This window comes from Mustela putorius, unplaced genomic scaffold, assembly GCF_011764305.1.
Source record: "Mustela putorius furo isolate JIRA1106 unplaced genomic scaffold, ASM1176430v1.1 tig00003988_pilon_pilon_pilon, whole genome shotgun sequence".
NCBI classification, from domain to species: Eukaryota; Metazoa; Chordata; class Mammalia; order Carnivora; family Mustelidae; genus Mustela; species Mustela putorius.
Window position 1 is genome coordinate 13,758,367 of NW_025422127.1, and position 21,273 is coordinate 13,779,639.

The 21,273-nt window shown below is 55.3% G+C and overlaps 1 protein-coding gene across 5 annotated transcripts in view; it reads right to left on the reverse strand.

Moving 5' to 3' along the window:
- Window positions 1-21,273, reverse strand: part of TSPAN9 (tetraspanin 9) — a 192,299-nt gene that overhangs the window by 28,874 nt on the left and 142,152 nt on the right. The window lies entirely within an intron of this gene.

Sequence of the window (21,273 nt, forward strand, 5' to 3'; positions counted from 1 at the left end):
AAGATTTCACCAACAGCGTGTCTGTCCAGTCTAGAGGACGCTTGCCTTATGCTAAGAGTAACCTAAAGGGAAAGGCTCTATGACTTTGGGTTATGGGGCTAGGTTCCCGAAGAAGTTCCTTCTGCAAACAAGTCATTCTTCAGCCACCAAAAAATAAAAAAATAAAAAATAAAAAAGGAAATCCTGATGGCACTTGCAGGAAACCAAACCCAGCACCCGTTCTGTCCTCCCTATCCTGGCTTCCTATGGCCACATCCCCTTGGGGTGGCACCAGGACAATCTCGAAAATATGGTGGCAAAGGGCTGAGTGCAGAGAAAGTGCTGGAGAAAAGTTTAATAATAGAGCTGGGTAGGGCATGGCCCGTTTCCTTTTTCAGTTGCGCTGACTGGCTATGGGCAGGGCAAGTCAGCTGCTGCAGAGACTCAAACCCAGGTCAGCCCAGGGGCCACGTCTCCTCAGGCCACCTCTGCGAAGGGTCCACATGCTGCCATCAGATGCGGCCCATGCACGAACTCGCTGGGCTCGCCTAACGCAGCCTTGCTATAAAAAGCCCGGAGCTGGCGGGACAGTCGGAGCCAGGCCGGAAGCCCCAAGGTTGACCGTCCTGCACCCATCGGCCCTCCAGCTCAGCCACGTGCCTCCCTCCTCATTGTCTCCCTTGACTGCGGATGGCTATTCTGGGCTCTGGGCGACAAAGGGGAGCTGACAACGGCAGCAGGAAGCCCACAGGGTGGGCAGGTTGGCGTCAGCACAGCTCTCCTGGTGATGGGACAGCTGCCACCCTCTCCCCTGTCCCCTGGAAACCAGCAAACACAATTCGCTCAACAGTCGCTACACAGGCATGCCTGCAGCATCCCTCCCACGAGGTGCTTACAAACTACTGAGAGAAACGTCCACGCCTATCCCCAGCCACGGGCCACTCCTGAAAACAGGCTTGAACTTGATACAAAAAGAACCAAGACTAGGGAAAGGCACACAGGGATACAAGGCCCTCCCCAGCTAACAGCGACTTGGTGACTCAACCTACCACATCTGTTCAATGGGTTCGCTAACGGTACCTCCTCCAGGGTTGTCACAAGGCAAAAATAAGTTAAGGCACAGAAAGCACCTCAAGCAGCATCTGGTACCCAGTAAAGGTCCCGCAGGCACTGGATAATATTGTCACTGCCACTGTCATCAGCGTCGTCAGCAGGTGCATGAGCCAGACCCAACCCGTTCACACTAGCTCTCCTTCTGGTGGAGAGATGTGCTGAGTGCCACTGTGGAGCCTGCAGCTCAGGCATAAGCCAGTTGAAAAGACAGCTGCTGTCCTGACCCAGGAGGGGGCCAAGGTCCCCGTCCTCCTTACCTCTAAGATGAGGAGGCCCCGCCTACCGTTTCGGCCTCCAATATAGGGATGTTGCAGGGGGGATGTCTAAGACTGAAAGGGTATGGGAAAGAAGCTGGAGTCCTGGAGGCAGGCAGCACCTGGTCCAAAGAAGGCAAGGCAAGGGCCTGACAGAGGAGTACCCCCCACCCCCCACCCCATGCCCATGCTTCAAGATCACCCCCGCTGTCACTGTCTGGAGAACAGGCTCACGCACTAGGTTCTGGGATGGGTGTTGAGAGTCCACTCAGTACCACACCAGCCTGAGGAGGCGGGCACAATCACCTGAGACCAAGCAGTTAGGCTCTGTCCCCAGCTCTGGGTGACTCCACCATCCCTACCCCTCCACTCCCCTGCTGGGCATCAGAGTCACCCAAGAAGGTCTGTGACATTGCAGATGCCCAGGCCCTGCCCCAGGCCCATGCATCAGACTCTCCAGGGCTCTAAGCATCCATGTGCCCACACGAGAGCATGCCACTGGGTTGAAGCACAGTGGACAGAATGATCCCCAGGGACATGCTATGGCGCCTCCCTATGTATGGTCTGGCATGAACACCCCGTCACCACCACCACTGACATTCAGCCTCCTATGGCGGGGCTCCTTGGGAACAGCAACCAGATTCCTACCCTTACGTGTTGCTCTGTGGATGCTTAATGGAGGATGACTATTTTCTACCTAAGATGATCCTGGGCCCATCAGTGGCCTGTCCTCTCCAGGCTTCAGCCCCACTGCAAGCACGGTCTACGAGATACTCTGGGAACTCCGCACAGGCTACAGAAGTCCCAGCAGCAGCCACTGGAGTGGCCAAGCTCACGTGGCCCTTCTCTGCAGCAGGTGCCCGCCCCTCAGACCCATTAATGCATTGCACCCCCACTAAGATCAATGACGTAGGGATCACGATCATCCCCATTTACAGATAAGAAACCGAGGCTCTCCCAGAGATTAAGAAACTGGCCCACTGGGAAGCTCAGGCAGTCAGATGCAGATGCTAAGATCCGGAGCACCGGCCCCTGCCGATCCTTCACGAGCGATCACATGACGGCTCCGTTCACAGACCCAGCGGGCAGCCGTGTAAGCAGTTGAATCCTGCTGTCTTTTTATCTGGTTTGCTTACAAACTTGGGTCTGCTTCGAGGAGGCTCTGCCTGGGACTCTGGCCAATGAAGCAGGATGACAGGGGCTCAGGAGATGTCCCACTCTCCGAGGTCAGAGGAGCTCTTTGAGAGAGAGGGCAGGTCCATGCATGCCCCCTTTCTCCAGGTGACAAACAGGTCACCCATATACGGCCACAACAACACAGGGGAGCTAAAGAACTGAACTTCCCAGGGTCATTTTAGGGCTCCCCATGTAATCGTATAAAGCCTCTTCTAGAGGCCCCAAAACAGCCCTATTTCCCATCCCCTGCACTCTCCCCTCAAGACTGTTGTCCACCAGCCCATGGAGGGAGAAAGTGACAAGACCCCTGTAGCCCCACTGGGCCCATAAGAAAAGGGTTCTTGGCTCAGCCTGGGAGGCACCTCTCTCGGCTCCCTTTGGTTTAAAATAGGCCACACGGATGCCTGCCAAGATCCAATGCTCTTGGCAAACAGGAGGGTTATATTTCTGGCTGCGCACGGTGAAACACTGGACCAGGGAAGGCTTCCCAAACCAACAGCTGACTCCGGCTGTGATGACAAGACGATCCTGAGGGAGTGGGCTCCCACCCAGCTAGCTGCGGGCTCCCCACAGGAGTACAGTAGGGGGAGGGCTCCGTCCCCACCCCCGAGCTCTGGGAGCGTGAGGAAGGCTATATAAGGGTATGGGGCTGGGGGGAGCCCAGGGGGCTGGGATTTCTGCCTGGCCCCGGCCAGAGCTCCCGCTCACACAGTCATGAGCGCACACCTGCCGCGGCTGAACATTCCTGCATGCCATTCCCTGGCCTGGAATGGGCTTCCCCATCTCACTGCCATCTCTGCACCCTCCAAACACCATTCTTGTCTCACCTGCTCCCAGAAGCCTTGCCCAAGGCTCCCTCTCCCTGACCACGCCGGTACCAGCGGGTGTAAAAACCACGTCATCTATGAGGGTGTGGAGGCACGAGAGGTTTGGCGGACAGGTGGCAAGGCACACGGGTGCGGGTTTTAAGGACAAGAAGGACCGCCATGGCCCACGTTGTCCAGCTCACTCCATGAAGCTCTGCAGGGTAGAATGGGCACCCAGAATCGGAACTTACAAGGTGAAGAACAACCCCTTAGCCTCACTTACCCAGAGACCCAGAGCGGACTGACACGGTGGCTGCCCCCAAAAGTCCAGGAGGAGATGCCACAGCTGCTGGCTGGGAACCTCTGCTTTGGGGCAGAAGCTGTCCTATGAGCCTGTTGCTGTCCCAGTCACTGTCCACTCCCACCTTAACTAGGAACTTCCCAGAGCAGCATCCTCTTTCTTTTGAGTACTACTGAACCCAGGAGGACTCGAGCATGGTGCTAAGTGGTTGCCCCCATCCTGAGGGGAACTCGGCTAGCGGTGGCTGCCAGAGTAGGGCACCCCAACAGCCCAGGGGCACGATGGGGGCTAAGAGCCCATTGGCCTCCATGTCCTTCCATTCTGTATAAGTAAAGGTGTGCTTTTCAACAAAAATCTCCTCACCCAACCCCACCCCAGCCTACCCAACCCACCTAAAAACTCATCAAAAGGTGAACATCTTTATCTCTGAAAGATGGCCTTATGAGTGATTTTAATTAATGCTGTATTTTTTAAATCTCTCTATCCTTTCTGATCATCTCCAAAAATCACATACTAATTTTATAACCAGAAATAAACTTTGGAAAGATGAAGCAACTTCCTTCTTCCCTCTCGGACCCTTCCCATCGTTAGTGAGAGACCTGCACCCTCCTTTCCCCATATGGGCTGGCACACTCACACCCGCAAGGGAAGAACGTCCCCATGCAAGTGCCATTCATCATTGCTGGGACAGCACAGCACCAGACCTCCTCGTTTCTCGGGTGCGGGACACCTGCGTGCCGGCACGGGGAACAGTAGGTGCGCGCTGAACGCTCTCTCCTCCCTGTGGTCCTGGAGGGGCCCCTGCTGCTGCTCTGCATACCAGCAAGCCCCCACAACTATCTCCAAAGACAGCCTTTGACCATTAGTAGGCAGGCAGCCTCTTTAAGGAGTCCACGAGGGTATGGAGCCAACACCCAGGCTCTCCTCTCAGCATACTCGTCACCGTGGTGACTCCCGAAACACGAGTGAGAGCAAGAAAGATGAAGAAAGGGAGCCGAGGGGGAAGACAAGGCTGAAAGGAGACAAGGGTGCTGGAGCAGGAGCTGGAGCAGGAGGCCATCCCCACCTGCCACCCCGTCCACTTTGCACCATCTTTAATCCCTCCCGGGCGCCAAGCCCCTTCTCGGGGCAGGTCGCCGTGCCCATTGCAGCCATGAACCTGGCTGTCCCTGGGCCTGGCAGCCTGTGATCGGCATAGGAGTCCCACAACTGAGCACTGCATACCTCAGGCGCTCTGTCACGGCACCCAAAATGGGTTCTGGTGTCATAGGCGCAATGCTGTGAGCCAGTGACCCTGGCACCGGCCACCTCCACAACTGCTGAGAAGCTGGCCTCAGCATGGGCAGGCTGAGCCTGGGAGTGGGAGCAGAGACAAGGCTTCCCAGGGCAGGCCTGCACCAGGACAGGCAGGGCTGGGGAAGGGGCACAAGAGCCCGGCCCCCAGTATGCCTGACTGTGGTGGGCCACTCACCCGCACACACCCAACACAGCAGACACACAAGAGGCAAGTGAAAAGGTGAGGCATGAGGGGAGATTCTAAAAGCAGCGAACTCCTCATTCTGGAAACACAAAGCTTGCAGGGTATATGATCAAAGTTTGCAAAAATCCTGAAGGACAATGAGACAGCCGACGCAGATCTGTCCAACAGATCCCAAAATAGAACCTCAGGCATCCCTCGAAGCTTTAAAAAAATTATCTGAGGACAAATAAAAGGCAATTCAGCTTTACACCTGGGCAAAGGCAAGGGGCTCATTACCATGCAGGTGGCACAGGACAAAAATATGGCTAAGATCAAGACCACTCATAAACCCAGGGTGACAAAACCACACTGGTTCATTAAAGGAAGGTTAGTTGGAGCGCTTTGCCCTTCACGCTGGCCAGCCCTACGGCAAATGGACAGACAAGCTACTCACTGAGCTCAGGAAGCCCTCCCCATGTGCCATGGAAGCAATCAACATTGCTCCCCGACGAGGCACGGGGTGAGAGGAAAGCACACAGGCTTTGGAGTCCGACATCCAGAGTCCAAATGCCAGCTCCACCACTCACACTTGGAGGCTCTGAGAAAAGTACCTTACCTCTCTGGGGCTGTTCCCTTGTTTGCAAAATAAAGAGAAGGAGATCTTCTGCAGAGGGATGATCTGAGAATTAAACCACATAACATATGTGAACCCCAAGGACAGTGCCTGTTAGGTGGGAGGGAGGTGGGCAGGAAACAGCCACTAACAAGAATCCACATTCACTTCGCCAATAAATCAGCCGAGGTTCTGCCCACGGCAACATTGGAGGCACACGTAAATAACCCAGCACGAGGAGAAAGCAGTAAGGATTGCTGACAGACAGAATGTGGAAGGAGTTCCGAGGGTCTGTCTGGAGGAGCTTGGGAAGGTTTCATGGAAGAAGAGGAGTAGCACTTGAGATGGAAATCTTTAAGGGAGTGGGGATGGGGCTGTCATGTGTACAGACCAGTGGGATGGGAAGAATCATGGGCAGGAAGGAAAGCATGAGCCACACGGCAACACAGGAAGGAAGCAGAATAGGAAATGATGTCTGAGTGTTTCCCAGGGGCTACCCAGGGTGCTATGTGACAGAGAGAGAGCAGAGACAGGGAGAGGTGGTCCACAGGGTACCTGAGGTCACTAAGAGAGTGTGACTCCAGCTCAGAAGGTCCAGGTGATGGGGATGGGGAGCATGGTCTCTGCTGATTTCCGAGGGACGGTGACAGCAGTGGTATGTTGCGTGGAAGTGGAGAGGGGCTATTAACAAGACTCAGGCACCAGGAAGAAGAACCCAGCAGTTGTGACACAACGATCTAAGAGAAAGTGGGGACAAGGAAGATCAGAAAAGAACCTAATGAGCACCCAAGGAATGAAGGAGTCCTGACCTATGGAAATGGCAGTACAGACAAACAGGTGCGGGACAGATGGGGCGGGGGCAGGCAGAGTTTTGGGTCTGAGAGCTGGGCAGGTGGTGGGACTTGCTACCAACCCAAGCAACAGGATGAAGGAAGGCCTCTGAAGCAGGAAGACAAAACCAGTTTGAGGAACCAGTGGAAGGTGCACGTAGAAACCCCAGCACTCGGTGGGAAGCATGGTGACGGAGGGCTGTGAAGCCGGGATCAGAAAACATGGTTTGGCCATGCACTCTGTGGCCTCTAAGTGTAACCCAACCAAATGTGGCTTCAGCATGTCGGGCCCAAGCTTGATCATCCAGAAAAAAGTGAAGGAACTATTCCACTCTACGGGCTTGTCGTAAAGGGCAAATGTAACATACATAAAGATAACACTACAAACCACAAAGCACTTTATACACGCGAGATGTTATTCTCGGGCTTCACAGCTAAAAACCAAGGGGCTAGACAGCTTTGCCAAGGGAGAGGGAGAAGAACAAGAGGGAGGATGGACCAGAGGTGTAATGTTCGGAGACGTGAGTTCAGAGTGAGCAGCAGCCACGGACAAAGCAGAGCAGCAGGAGAAAAACCAGGAGGGCCCAATCTCAAAACTCAAAGAAAGAGAGTGGGATCTTCTCCCCAGAGATGGGCTGCCCACAGCCCAGGCTCATGCGGCCACACTGCCAGTCCCAGCCACTACCCCCCAAGGTCCCACCAGGAATAAGTGCCCTTGACCCAGCCTGAAAAGGAGGACAATGTCACAGGTAAGTGGAGTGGGTGCTACGGAGACCCGTAGCCCCTCAGAGGAGTAACTCCCGCAGAAGTAACGACAGGTGTGAGTGGCCAGTGAGGGACTGCCCATCAACATCTCTGGGGACAGCAGGTCAGAGGAGAGGCATTCGGGAGCTGTCTACTCCCTGATTATCATGAAGTGGCTGTTGCTCGAATGGCTCTGGGAGGGGGAGGAAATCAGGCGGGCTGTCACTCCAGTAAGAGGAGACTTTTACTCCAGCGTCCTCCAGGGGCCAGGCCGGCAGGCGAGCACGGACTGCACACACCACCCCATTCCAGCACCGAAGCCCACAGGCAGTGGGGTTGTGGGAAGCCGGGTGGGGGGTGTGTTTCTGCAAAAGAGTGAAGGGGCTTCTCTGTGAGTCCGGGAGCCAGCAGCGGGAAAGGAACAGTGCAGGGGGCGGCCTGCAAGAAGACAACAGTGAGCACCTCCTCTAGTAGTGGGCTGGCTTCAGGAGCGGTGCAGAAGGAGCTGGGCAGACGTGCCAGCTCAGGGGATCTGAACCTTCCAAACCAGCCCGTCCCCCCCAGCCAGGGCAGAAGAGAGAACGCCATGGGCAATGGAGTTGACGGCACCTGCTCCATGGATGCCCCCCACCCCAGGGTGCTTCTCTGTGCACTGGAGCACCCCATTCCTCTCCGGTCTCCTTCCCCTGCCAAGTCTGTCTCCGAGGAGGCTTTGAGACCTTGCCAGTCATTTTGGCCTGACGTCCTCTCAGGCCTTCCTGTGCTTTCTCTGCTCTGAAGATGTAGAGAACTGAAGCAAGAAAGACCTCTAGAGGGCTTCCAGGCCCATCTCCTGCCTCCACAAGACAGAGGACTGGCCACTCTGCTCTTTCCCGGAGGGGTACGTGGGCCAGCAAATCCCATCAGCCAGAACCGGAAGAACGAATCTTCTCTCTCTCACTCCACCTTTAGTAAATTTCACGGGCCTTGGTCAGATTGTTTCTGCTTTCTCCCACTGCCTGTTGGCCGGTCCTAGATGAGGCCCACAGTCATTCCCAAGATGCTCTCTCAATAAACTCATCAGTGTCCAAAGCAATCCACATTTCTCAAACACCTTCTATGAGCCCTGCACTCCTATTCTTTGCTCTGGCCGAGCCTACACCCTTCCTTCCACCAGGTATTCCCCTGGGACCACGCTCTTCTCAGACCACCGTCACCCAGGAGCCCTACGCACGCCACAGACAGTCTATCCTGGAGGCTGCCCCATGTCACCTAGGACTCCCGCAGAGCAGGGCTCAGCCTCTTTACCTACACCCTTGGGAGCAGAGACCGCCTCGGCACAAAACCCCACAGCCATTTCCACGAACCACCCAACCCCAGGCCAGCAAGGGTGGCCAGCAGCACTCAGAAAGGGGAGCCGGGAAGGCCCCAGGGTTGTTCAGAAGAATCACCAATCCTAGTGTGGTTCCGCCCTGCCCCAAATGAGGCCGTTACAAGGCCAGAATTGAAGGGCATGGTCAGAAAGGATGTGGGTGTGCTGACCCAGATAACAGGGGTTTGGAACAACTGGGCTACCACTCCCTGGTGCTTAGAGGAGAACGGACTCAGAATCCCAGACCTTCCAAGTGTGAGATTTTGCCAAATGTCCATGTGCCTTCTTCCCTCTCCACTCCAGGGAGCATTCTCAGTAGGTAACCTGGGTTCAATCCCTCCTGACACATAGTCCTCCTATCCCCAGGGTGGCTATACTGAGCCCATCAGAGTCCCAGGAGGGGTCACTGAAGCTGGGAAGAGGAAGGGCACTGGGGCGGGGGGCGGGGACAGCCTCTGTGCTCCTTGGATTCCAAGGAGAACGGCCCAGCCTGCCCAGCAGAAACTCAAGTACACAAAACCAGAGCACCCCCACCAATCACTAAAGTGCACAAGACAGACACAGAATCGATCCTGATGTTGGCTACACATTGTGGCCCCTCCTGCCGCAGCTTGGTGTCATCAGCAAAGGATGTTTGGGGGATTGGGAGATGCAGCCGAGACCTCCCTCACCCCCCTTGTGACTCTTTTGGCAGCCAACATACTGTAAGGAAGCAAAGTGGGGACAACAGGGGAGCAGGCAGCTCTTTCCCTCCACAGAGGCCGCAGGGACCCAGAGAGGCTGTCCATGGTCATAGGGCAAACCGAGGGCAAACCCTGTCCTATCTCACTCCCTTTCCCTCTGACACAACTAGGCTTCCACTCAACCTGTTCCCCTCTTCTGCAACACTCCAAAGTGGCTTGATAAAAAGAAAACTGGAAAACACTTCTTGTGGCAAGAGTCAACTTTCCCTTTCCATTCTCAGGGTGGAAGCCCAGGAGCAGCTTTGAGGACATCCGTCTGTCCTTCCTGCACCCCCCAAGGCACCTCCCTTTGGTAGGAGCCCGAGAACTGGAAATGGGCCTGGCACCTTCCGGGGCTGTTGCACCGGCTAGCAGGTGCAAGAAACGTGCCTTGGTCCAGGAATCTGCTCGCTCGCTTGGCCGCCTCAGGACGGTCCGATCAGAGTGGTGCTGAGTTCCAGAACCAGATGCTGCCAGCGAGAGGCAGAGAGGGCAGCCCCTCCCAGGGGCGGGAAGGGGGCATGGATGGCACCTGGGCTCAGGGAGGTCTATCCTCCTCCCTCCATCCCAGGAACAAAGCAGCCCACACATGTGTCTGCCCCAGAAGCCTGGGTGCCATGGAGTGGAGAAGCAAAGGCGCTGGGAGGGAGGGAGACTTGGCAGAAGCAAGCCCATGGAGCTCCAAGAGCATGGTGCTGGATACCGAGAGACAAAGCTGGGTCAACTGTCGTCAGGAAAGGGAGGGAAGAGCCCAGCCACTCTCAGAGGGAGAATGTTCCAGAGTCTGGCAAGGGCGGCGCAAACCCAGTGAACCACATACCCTCCCTTCTCGGCTGTAGAACTCCAGCAAGATTTGGCTCCACTCATGCTTTCTCCTCCATTACACGGGCTCTCACACCCATGACTAAAGACACCATCAAGCAGATGGTCCCCTTTGGGGGGGGGGGCACTGGGAGCTCACCATCTGGTGAGCCCTGATGCCACTGATGCTGTTTGTCTGCAGCACAGGGACCAAGGGGGCACAGGGGGTGCGAGAGTCCCTCCTCCCGAAGTGGACCTCGGCGGGCGTTTGGCCACAGCCCCAGCACACACCAGCAGCAGCCTCTCCTGCCCCCACATCTGTGCCCTGTGCCTCCTTCCAGGGAGGGCTGGGAGGACTGGCACCCAGCTCCAGGGCTGTGGCCGGCAAGCCCTGGTCTCCTCTCCAGCCAGTGCTGAGAAGCAGCAGGTGGGACTTCCCTACATCTCTTTACGGGAATGGCTGTCACAAGGCTATGAAGGTTTGGGGAGAGACAGCAAGGTCCAGGGTGGGGATGAGACCTGCCTAAACTCACTCCTCCATGGGGACCAGGGTCCCTGCGGCTGAGTCTCATGGAGACAAGACAAGAGTTTGGGGCAAGAAAGTTGAATCACAGACAAAGTAATCTCCCTGCCTCCAAGCAGACCGTTAGGGTAAAATATCATGTCACTGAAGCATCAGTCTCCTCAGAGTATGCTATGTAGGGCGAAGTGCCCCGGAGAGGCCCTGCTGGGTGTAAGCCTTAGCATACTGGGAGGACACAGCCTTGCCTAAGGTCCAGGCATGGCAAACAGAGGCCAGAGTGCTATCGACTGGCCCACCAAGGCCTGGACAGGAAGACTTTGGCTCCCAGAAGCATAGAACCAGAGGGTATGTGGGGACAGAGGAGACCCCTAAGGGCTGGCAGGGGTAACTCAATCACAGAATGTTTCTCAGAGACAGTGGCCTTGAACCCTGTTACCTTGTACATCCCTGCCACCGATCAGAGGCCACAGGGCCATTCTCTCTTCCAGCCTGAGAACTCGTATCGGAGGGGCCAGGAAAGCAATGGGGCGTTCATGTCCATGTTCACCCAAACCTGGCAAAGGAGGGCCAACAGAGGGAGAGCTGGAGTGGGGGATAGCAGAGGCAAGGCCTGAAGCCAGGCTTCACCCCTCGCAGATGCCCAGGACTGATGCTGCCTAGGCTGGGATCCAGTCCTGCACTAAGCGGCTTAGCTGTCGGCCCTATCTCCGCAGCTCAAGGCTCAGCTGTCTGGGCACGAGGGGAGTGGGGCCACTCTGTGAGACGTGAGCACCTCCGGCCAGACAGAACTGCTGTGCCCAGAGCTACTCTGAACGCCAGACGAGTTCCTTAGCTTCTCTGAACCTACGTGTAAAGGGAAGGACAATGGCAGCCCAGCCACCTCGGGCTGGAACTGGAACTCCATAAGGCCATGGGAGCAGAGGTCCAGCACTGTGCCTGGCCCACAAGAGCTGCTCTACGGATGCTGGGCAGCAGGGAGGAGACACGGTGGTTGGACAGCAGAAGATGAGAAACAGAAGCCAACTGCCACACACTAACATAGGGAGAAGCACAGGCCTGACCGCTGCTTCCATACTGAGTCAGCTTTATCTACTTTGGGGTTTAAGGCCTATCCTGAACTCCATTCCCCCAAAATACTAGTGCACCCAAACCCAGACTTTCTAAGGCTGATTCCAAGGTGGTGCTAAGAGGCCTGGGGACTCTCCATCCTCCTCCAGAGTTCCTGTCAGATGCCCCACCTCTGAGGACAGGCTCACGTGTCACTTTGGGGCAACAGGGGATGGACACAGGGTTCAGGGAGCAGCCGTCCCAGAGGGACACACAATTCCCAACAGTCCGTGCTGCTGGAAATCCTGCAAGGAAAGGACTGAGCACTAAGGGCCCTTGGAGATCCCATGCATAGTCACTGGGTGCCCAGGCCCAGGGAGAGCTCAGCAGACCTCACAGCACCTTCAGAATGAAGTTGGGGCTCCCCACCACAGCAGCCTGCCCCTCCACCCAGGGCACAGGCAAGCCCTGCAGACCACTGCATTCCCCGTGTAGTCCTGTCCCAGCAGCTGAGCATCAGAGAGGGCTAGGGACCGTCCCTGTCCTGGGGAGCTGGAGACAAGGAGCAGGGTTCAGAACACCTGGCTGTTAGGGACCCTCCCCAGAACTGACGGTGGGAGCCTGAGCAGGCCACCTCCCACTCCTAGAAGCTCCCACTCCTCCCCAGAACAGGAGCTGCCCTTGCTAGTCACTAGGATGGGGGGGGAGAGGAAGCTCCGGGGCGAGGGGCATGCTGGGCGCAATCCCAGAGCACCAGGCCACAAGGCAGAAGGTACGCCTGCCCCAATGCAGGGAATGGCAGGTGGCAGACCCCCTCCCAGGCTGCCCCCTCACCTACCCCACCCTAGCTCAGGGCTTTGCATATGCAGCCCCGAAGCACTGGGGCCAGTATCCCATATGCAGGCTCCTCTGGGCCTGCTGAGGAGCAGTCTGGTTGGAATCAAATTCATAATAACACCACCCCAGGGGACTGATGGAGACCGGAGAGAAAGACCCCCAGAAGGTGGTCTTTCACCCCAGAAGGTGGCCTGAGTAACACCAGAGGGGCCAGGGAGGCAGCAAGAGGGAGGGAGGCAGAACGTTCTCTCTCTTGATTCAGATAGCTCCCTGCCCAGAAGAAGAAAGGTCTTCAGGAGCCCGGGGCATCTCCTCTTCACCAAGGCCAGTAGCCCCCACATGTAAAGGCCCCAACTCCAAGCAGCTGCCTGGCAGAGGCGGTGAGGAGGGGGCAGGGGAGAGGCCTCTGCCCTCCACTGCTCTTGGTCAGGACACGGCCGGGCTAGCAGCATTCCATTCTATACTGAGCCCAGTGACACAGCAGAGCCCCGGCCTGGCAGTGCCGGCCGCCTCCCCAGCCCCACTGGGCACACCCCAAAGCCAGTACCTCTACCCAAGGTCAGGGCCTGTCACAGGCCTGGAGCCACACCCACAGAGCGGACCAGTGCTGGGCTGAGCGCACCAGTCAGAGCTCCGGCACCCGGCATCACCATTTTGCAGGCAAGATACCGAAGGACAACCCTGGTTTCCAAATCAGGCCGCCCACTCCTCCTTGAAGGAAGGCAAGCCATCCCTTCCTTTGCTTGATCTCCATTCCGTGAAGCCGTTCCGGTCCTATGCAGGCACACACACACACATAGGCACACACACGTACGTGTTCTGACATCTCAGAATTCGCTGTATACCCACGGCAGTGAACGATCCCGCCTCACCTGAATCCCCCTTGTGCAGTGGTTGCGACGAGGCCGCATGCGTTAGGCGGAGCTCAGAGCCGTTCGCCAAAAAGCCCATTTTACAGTGTGCGAAGTACACCACACAGAGAACATCTCCGCCTGCCCCGTCACATGTGATGATTCCCCAAACACGCTCACCGCCAGTCGTACTCGGTCTAACCGTTCCCCTGACGTAAGACATTCCAGTTGTTCCCAATTTTCCTTTACTACAAATTGCTCTGTAATGAACACACTCACACGCGACACCTGACAGCGCTTCTGATCAGTTTCTCAGAGTGCATTCTTGGAAGTGCACCCACTGATCAGAGGATGGCTCTCCATACTTCCCTACCAAGTTGTCCAGCGCAAAAGGTGCAGAACTTTATGCTCCCCTCCCCTCCCCTCCGACCCTTCACCCCCTCTACCCCACCCCCAGCTCTGTGTTGAAGGGCTGCCTCACACGAGCAGTGATCAGTGTGAAAATCTGGGCACACCAGAAACACAAAAAGAACACAGTGTCATCGTCACAGTTTGGATTTCTTTGATAGCTAGTGATGTTCCTTCTCATGCTTATTGATCACTAATATTTCTTCCTATACAAACTTAATTACAGTAACAGTCAGCAAGCCACAATTCTCAAACGTCCATGCCATTTTGGTGTTACTGTTACAATATATCAAATCTACATTCTATCACAGGAGTTAATATTATGCTCGTATTTAATACCAGAGTATAGTACAGATAGGCGTGGTCAGGAGGTCGGGAACACTGGACTTCAAGCAACCCAGACAGCCCTGAGTGTAAATGCCTTTACCCTCAGGCACCAGCTGTGTGACCTTGAGATAGTTACTTAAACTCTCCCATAGCTTCAGTTTCATCTGCTCTGGAATTAGAACATGAAACTACGATAACTGCTTTTCAGGATCCCCACGCGAATCAGGTGAGCCATTCAGTGTAGGACCACACACCCGTGGGTGCTCTACAAGCAGAGACAGTGGACACCACGGATGCTACCGAATGGCCCGACATGCTGGGTGCCTGTCCTGGGATGAGAGGGGTAAAGAGGGAGATGCCAATGATACCGAGCTACAACATTACAAGGCTAAACAGCACTGTGGCGTTCAAAAGGAGGTCTTCCCAACTACACTATACAGGCAAGGCACTTACCATTTGAGGGTCATCAGTGGGAAAGCAGGGGAATAGACCCAATGACTTTTTATCCCAAGGAGACAAGAAAAAAAAAAAAAATCAGTGTCATGATAAGCTTCAAAGGGCAGCTGGAAGCCAGAGTGATCTCTCTCAGACTTAGGGGCTCAGATCTAATGGAGTAGAGCAGAGGGAAGGAGAGATGCCTGGAGGCTGGGTGGCCTAGACACCCCCCACCCACCACATTCTGGGGAAAGGCGGGTGCTCTCCATGCAGGCTAGGGCAAGAGAAGAAAACCATCACCCAATCCTCAGACACAGCCTTATGGCTTAGATGCCTCCCCAACTCCCTTCTCTGAAGGCTGGCAGTAGAAAGTGTATATTCCACAAACCTGGCACCTTGCTAATGCCAGGAAGCCCAGAGCCTCCCTTCTGCTGCACCTCCCACCATGTAAGTGTCATTCTGGGGCCACAGACAGATGAGGCCAACCAGCCCAGACACAGGCAGGTGGGGGACGATGCCATCCACCCATCTGGCAGAAGAGATCCATGAACCATCCCCTTTAAGCATAAAAACAAGCCTTTTAATGGGCAGGAGAGACTCCCCCACCAGGCAGAACACTGGGCTACCCCAAAAGTCACACAGGGGCCACACAGAAAACAATTCTGATGTGTTTGTCCACCCTCACACCCTTGAGGGGCAGTGTAACAACACACAAGAAGAACAAGAGCTCTGGAGGCCTGCAGCCTGGATTCAAATCCCCCTGCTTTCCTGCTATCCAGCTGTGTGAGCTTGGGCCTGTGACCTAACCTCTCTGAGCCCCCATTCCACAGCCAGCATAAAATGGAAATGCTGACATAGGATCATGGTCAGGATTCAGTGAGGCAAAGCATGCAAAGAGCCTACAACAGAGCCTGACACATAGGAAGAACTCAATTAGTAAATGTCACTGCTGTTCACCAAGGAGAGCTGGGGAGTGGAGATTACAGCAAATGCCCCCAGGGCAGAGCTCTGACTCCTGTGGACTGTCCACAATCCTCCTGGGGCTGCTCCTCTCCCACCCTGTCCACACCACCCACACCTCAGCCTGCAGTGGGGCCTTCTGAATCCAAACACACCCCAGAAGGAAAACGAGGAGAAAAGCCGAGACCACTGAAGCTGGGTGACGGGTACATGAGGGTTCCTTACACTAGTCTATTTCTGCACCTGTCTGAAAATTTCCACAATGAAGTTAGAAGGAAACAAGGAGCTCTTTCATAATACCTGGCCCCACTTGGTCAGACCTCTTCTCTGTTCTTATGATGCTGGGGACGCCTTCCTTCTTCACACCCTAGAATATAATCAAGATTCTCTTGCCTTTATGCCATTTTAAAACTTCCAAACTCTTAGCTGTTCTCCTCTCCCCCACTCTCCCTCCGCGACACCTGTTGGAAACTCCCAATGACCCTCCAAGGTCAAGTCTAGGGCAGCCGACGACAAACGGGAACACGTGGGTTTCAGCCTCAGCCACGCTGCCGCTGGTGCTCACCTATACAGCTAACCTCTCTCCACTTAGGACCAGTGGAAGCTCTGCCGAGCCAGGGGACAGATTTCTAGCAGCCACTGCTGCTACTCTGCAAAGGCTAAAAAGAGCCCCCGACCTCCTTCTTGGAGCCTACCCGTGGGTGTCACACTCAGGCATGGGGCGGGGATAAGGTGATTCCCACGGCAAACACGCCTCCCACACGGAGGGGTTAGGGAAATGGGAACACGGGCCCAATAAACATAGGAACAGGGACAGGAGATAAAAACAAAAACCAAGAGGGGGGTGAGGGGTGTGCCCCTCCCTGGAAGTGTGTGAGTGTGCTCCTTCACAGACAAGAAGCCAGAGGCAGGGAGGCAGCGTTGCCATCACAATGATGGGGGACAGGCCCGGAAAACAGGAGGCTCCTAGGATCACAGGATGAACTGGGACCCCTCCAGTCTAATTCCACCACGTCCTGCCATGTAGGTGACTACAGAGAAACCCACCTTCCTCTCTCCGGGCGTTTCCTGGCCTTCTTCAGGGAGTACCAGGCCTAGAGAGAAAAAACAGCAGGAAACACCCTGGGGACAAAGGTATTACACGTGCAGCCTATGTGCCCAGGGGCTGGTGGCCATTGGTGTCCCATGTTCCCCAGGAGCTAAGCATCAACTGGTCCATCGGTAACTGTGTTCTAAATGGCCCTGGCGGACATCTCCCCATGCATCCACACACGGCCCAGCAAGGGACTGAGGTCTGAAGTCGTAATAATCTTTAGCCCCGTCCCTGGAGCAGAGAAATGAGGGCACGTGACTTTGCCCCAGAACAGGGGATAAAGGGACAGTTGGCTTTGGGTCTCAACCCAGCAGTCCCAACTCCCAGCCAAGGCTCTCCCTAGGAGACATAAAGAGCTGACACAGTTCCCTGGGAAGAGCACCATTTGGGGCTGGGTCTTCCTGCTTGCAATGGGAAGGAGCCGGTCCTGGTAGTGCCATGACATTCACAAAGGGCATCGTGGGAACAAACACAAGCCACAAACCACAATTTAGCACAAAGCAGTACCACCGCCCCCCGCCCCAAGCCCGCCCGCCAGCAGCTGCAGACCGTGCTCGGCCCCACGTGTCCTGGGGGGGGTGGAAACACAGGGATCCCTGAGCGCTGCCCAGGGAAGGAGGCTGTCATGTGGGCCAGACTGAGGGAGTCCAGCAAAGTGAGAAGAGCAAAGGAAACAGACAGAGGACGTGGGTTCAAAGCTCAGCTCAGCTACCTCTAACCATCAGCCTTAGGCCAATCACGGTGTTCTCTTACTTGTGAAATAAGAATGGACCTTCCCTACCAGAGACAGACAAGCACAGTGTCAACTGAAAACTGAAAAAACAGGGGAATATTCTAGACAGTGGGGCAGCTGGTGAGAGGAGGGAAGGTAGGAAGACAGAGGAAGGGTCCCCAGTGAAGCTGAGAGTTTGAAACCCAACCTGCTGGCTTTACTGCCGAGACCTCTGTCATCACGGGAACCATACCTGTGGCAAGCGTATACCAAGTTCGTAAACATGATTAAAAAGGTTGTTTGCAAAGTTTGTGCAAGGGGACAGGCTGCAGATGGCGGCAGTAATGTCCTTCCACAGCAGTCAGCAGCTGGCTGTACAGACTCAGGACAGCTGTGGGGGAGGGGGGTGCTGATGCTTACTCTTGGCTTTGGAAATGGAGGGCTCATGGACCCTACCCTCTCTTGAGCGGACATGGAGGAAACTTCCAGAAAGTGAAACCCTAAGCCTGCCATTCATTCCAGAGAGATCAGTCAGGCTTTCAATTCCTGCCCAACAAGGAGGCCTGACGAGGAACATGCATGCCCAGGAGCCCCTCAGAGGGGAGGGTGGAACACAGCCCAGCCTGCTCTGGCAGTCCATCTCCAGGAGTGTCCTTGGCAGGAGGGGGTTAGCCCGTCTGAGGTCTCTCCCTGCTCTGAGGCCAAATGCAGGGACCAGAACTTTCTCTCCTACTCGTGGCTTGGCAGAGGGATTTGTAGGTCACATTTCCCCCAAAGCAGGCATCAGCCTATCTGTCTTTGATGGTGAGCCACGAGGAGGCAGGGTCCCAGGACTATCTGTGAAGCCAACATAAAGACTCTACACATGCGATGAAGGAGACAAGGTTGACCAGGATAAATCAATGAGCCCTTGGCCCCAGTTCAAGACGCCCCCTCTCTCTCCACACACCTCACTGCCTCAGCCCCTTTCCTCTCCTGACATGCTCCATCCATGCTTCAGGAGTGGTCCCACCTGCTCCAGGAAGCCCTCCCTGATGGGCCATCCACAGCAGCCCTCACACCAAATTGCTCTCTCATACCTTATCTGTGGGACGCTTCTCAAATGTTCCCTACAGTATGAGGAACCCAGAGTGTGCCCCACGACGACCTCCCTGTCTGGATCTGAGCACACAGAGCTTCCCACAACCCTGCAGCATGAGGTGTACGCCTGCACATTGTTACTGGCCCTCTGCCTCCTGCTGAGCTGGGAGAAGAGTCACCGGTCCACTACCAAAAATATGCCAAGGCCGGGACGCACAGATGATTCCCCTACAAGGGTTGGGGAGCACACGCCCAGGCTTATGAGTCTTTTCTCTACCCCCACCCCATTTTTTCCGGTCCCAGAAAGCCCCAGCTAATCTCTCAGTAAATACCACAGGCTTGGTCAGATTCAGAGCCAGCCAACCGCATGCCAGACGCTCTTTACATATCATCTTATTTACTAAGAGGAGCAACGTGGTGGCCGGGAGGAGCTCAGGCAGCAGCTGGGTGTGAACCAACTCTGTAACCACCCGCTGTGGGACCTGGGACTAGTTTCCTAACCTCTCTGAGCTGCAGCTGCCTCCTCCATAAAACAGAGGTCCACACCATCTCTCTCTCTCAGGTTTGCTGCTGAAATCATGTCTGTGAAGTGTTTACGAAGTGGCCAGCACTCTTAGAAAACTCCTGATAAAGGATAATATTATTGCATCGATGCCTCGAGGTATTACTGTCTTCTCTCTACCAGCGAGAAGGGCAAAGCTCAGAGACGTCAGGTAACGTGATTCAGAGGCACAGAGCGACTGCTAAAGAGACAGTGATGGGGAATTTGCACTCAGGTCTTCTGCCTTCGGGCACACTGATCTGGCAGGAATGTGGGCTTGCCGAGGACACTAAAGAGACCAAGATGTAGCAGGCTATGTCCTTATCCCTGGGGAAGGTCACAGCCGCAAGCCATGAGAACAAAGCAGTTGGGGGAGCCTGGGTCGGGTCCCTCCATCACTCTCTGACTTCAGCAGCCCCCTGAAAGTTGAGGCATGGCCTTTGCAAGTCTCTATTTGAGAGGCTTGGCTGGTCTCCCCCAAGTTAAATGCTGCTCCAGCAGCTAGGCTGAACCCCCACAGCTGATTAGATAGGCACCCCCTCACCCTATGCGGGAACCAGGAAGGTGCGGTCAGCCGTCAGACTTCACACATGATGGGAAAACAACTGTTTCCAACACTCTGGCTCTCGTGCAAACCCAGCTCAGGGAGACCTTCTCTATCCGAGCCATCCATGACCAGAGGCTGGGAGACGGCACGCAGGGGTCACTTGCTGACATTCACACGCATGCACCCATCCCACCCAGTCTGGCTGACCTGAGACTCCGGTTACATTAGACATGACCTCTAGGGGAGGAGGCACTTTCACAGACATGATCTCTTTCTGTCTTCTGGACCACCCCAGAAGTACATACTTTTGCCCCATTTTACAGGTGAGGAAACTAAGAAAACATTAAGCAATGTTCCCAATGTTGCACAAATAGTAAAGATAGGGCTAGGAGGAAAACCTGGGTCTCCAAGTTCCAGCCCAGGGTTCTTTCTGTAACAGCATGCTCTTCATGGGCTCGCTTGCTCATTCATTCTCCCTTTGCTCCATTCCACCTTTCATTCACTCTGCCTACATTTTTGACCCTCGAGGTCATTTACCCACTATTACATTCCCCTGCTGCCTGAGAAAATGGGGAGACCACATTGCTGTTTTTCTCGCCTGCGGACCTGCCAGGAATGCGCCCCTCTCGGAGCCTTCCTAGCACAGCAGTACACAGCAAACAGCGGCTGGTCGCAGAGTGGGCACTGGGGACAGAGCACACTGCTCCAGGCTCTGCCCTGCCCACAGCCCTGGTCTGGAACTGACCCCTCCACCTCACAGGGAAGTCAGAAGCCCCACACATAAGGCCTCTCAACCTCCCAGGGGCACCGGGGTGGCACAGTCGGTGAAGGGTCTGACTCTCGATCTCAGCTCAGGTCATGAGCTCAGGGTTGTGCGATCGAGCCCATCACTGGACTCCACGCTCACTGGGGAGTCTGCCTGAGATTCTCTCTCGCCCTTTGCCTACCCCCCACCTCTATAATGAGGTATCTCAACATCCCAGAAGTGGCTCTGGGAATGATATTTAGGGGGCCGGCATGGAGTAAGGAATGGGAAAGATAACACAGCCTAGAGCCCGGCTCACAGGGACACATGTGCGGCTAAAGCAGATCCGGCCAATTAATTAGGCAATTGATGACAGTATTTAGTGAGTGCCCATCACCATGCCCGGGGCTGCAGGGGGCACCACGGATTGGGAGACAAAGGTCCTGCCTTCAGGGGACTGATGATCTGGCTGAGGGAAGGAGACACATCTAGAAAGAGAAGCAGCTGATGAGGCAGGAAGTCCCACAGTCTCAACTGCAGCCCGGACGGCAAATGCTGCTGAGACATTCAGAGGGACGCAAGGCACCTGCCGCCGGGAACAGAATGATTTCATTCAGACCGTGGACTACGACAAAGGAGATGTAGAAGGACGGCCAGGATTTAGATCTGGGATGGGACAGAAGGAAATTACCCAAAGTACGTCCTCAACACCACAGCTAATGCAGAAGACTGCCTCACTCCTTCCTTCCCCGATCTTAGCTAAATATTTCATCTTTTTTATAGGCACTTGGCAGAGGCTCCAGGATGGGAAAGCAGAGCAGTAAATTAGATCTGCGAGAAAGTCTCAGCCCCAGACACACACACACAGCTCACACCCCCCATTCATCCCCGCTCTGTTGGGAAGAGACTGCGATTCTCCGCAGCCTGCTGTGAGCTCAGACCCGGGGCTGCCTGAAGGAACCCCTGACGGCCAAAATAGGTAACGAAGGACAGATCACACAGTTGCATAGTGAAGTAT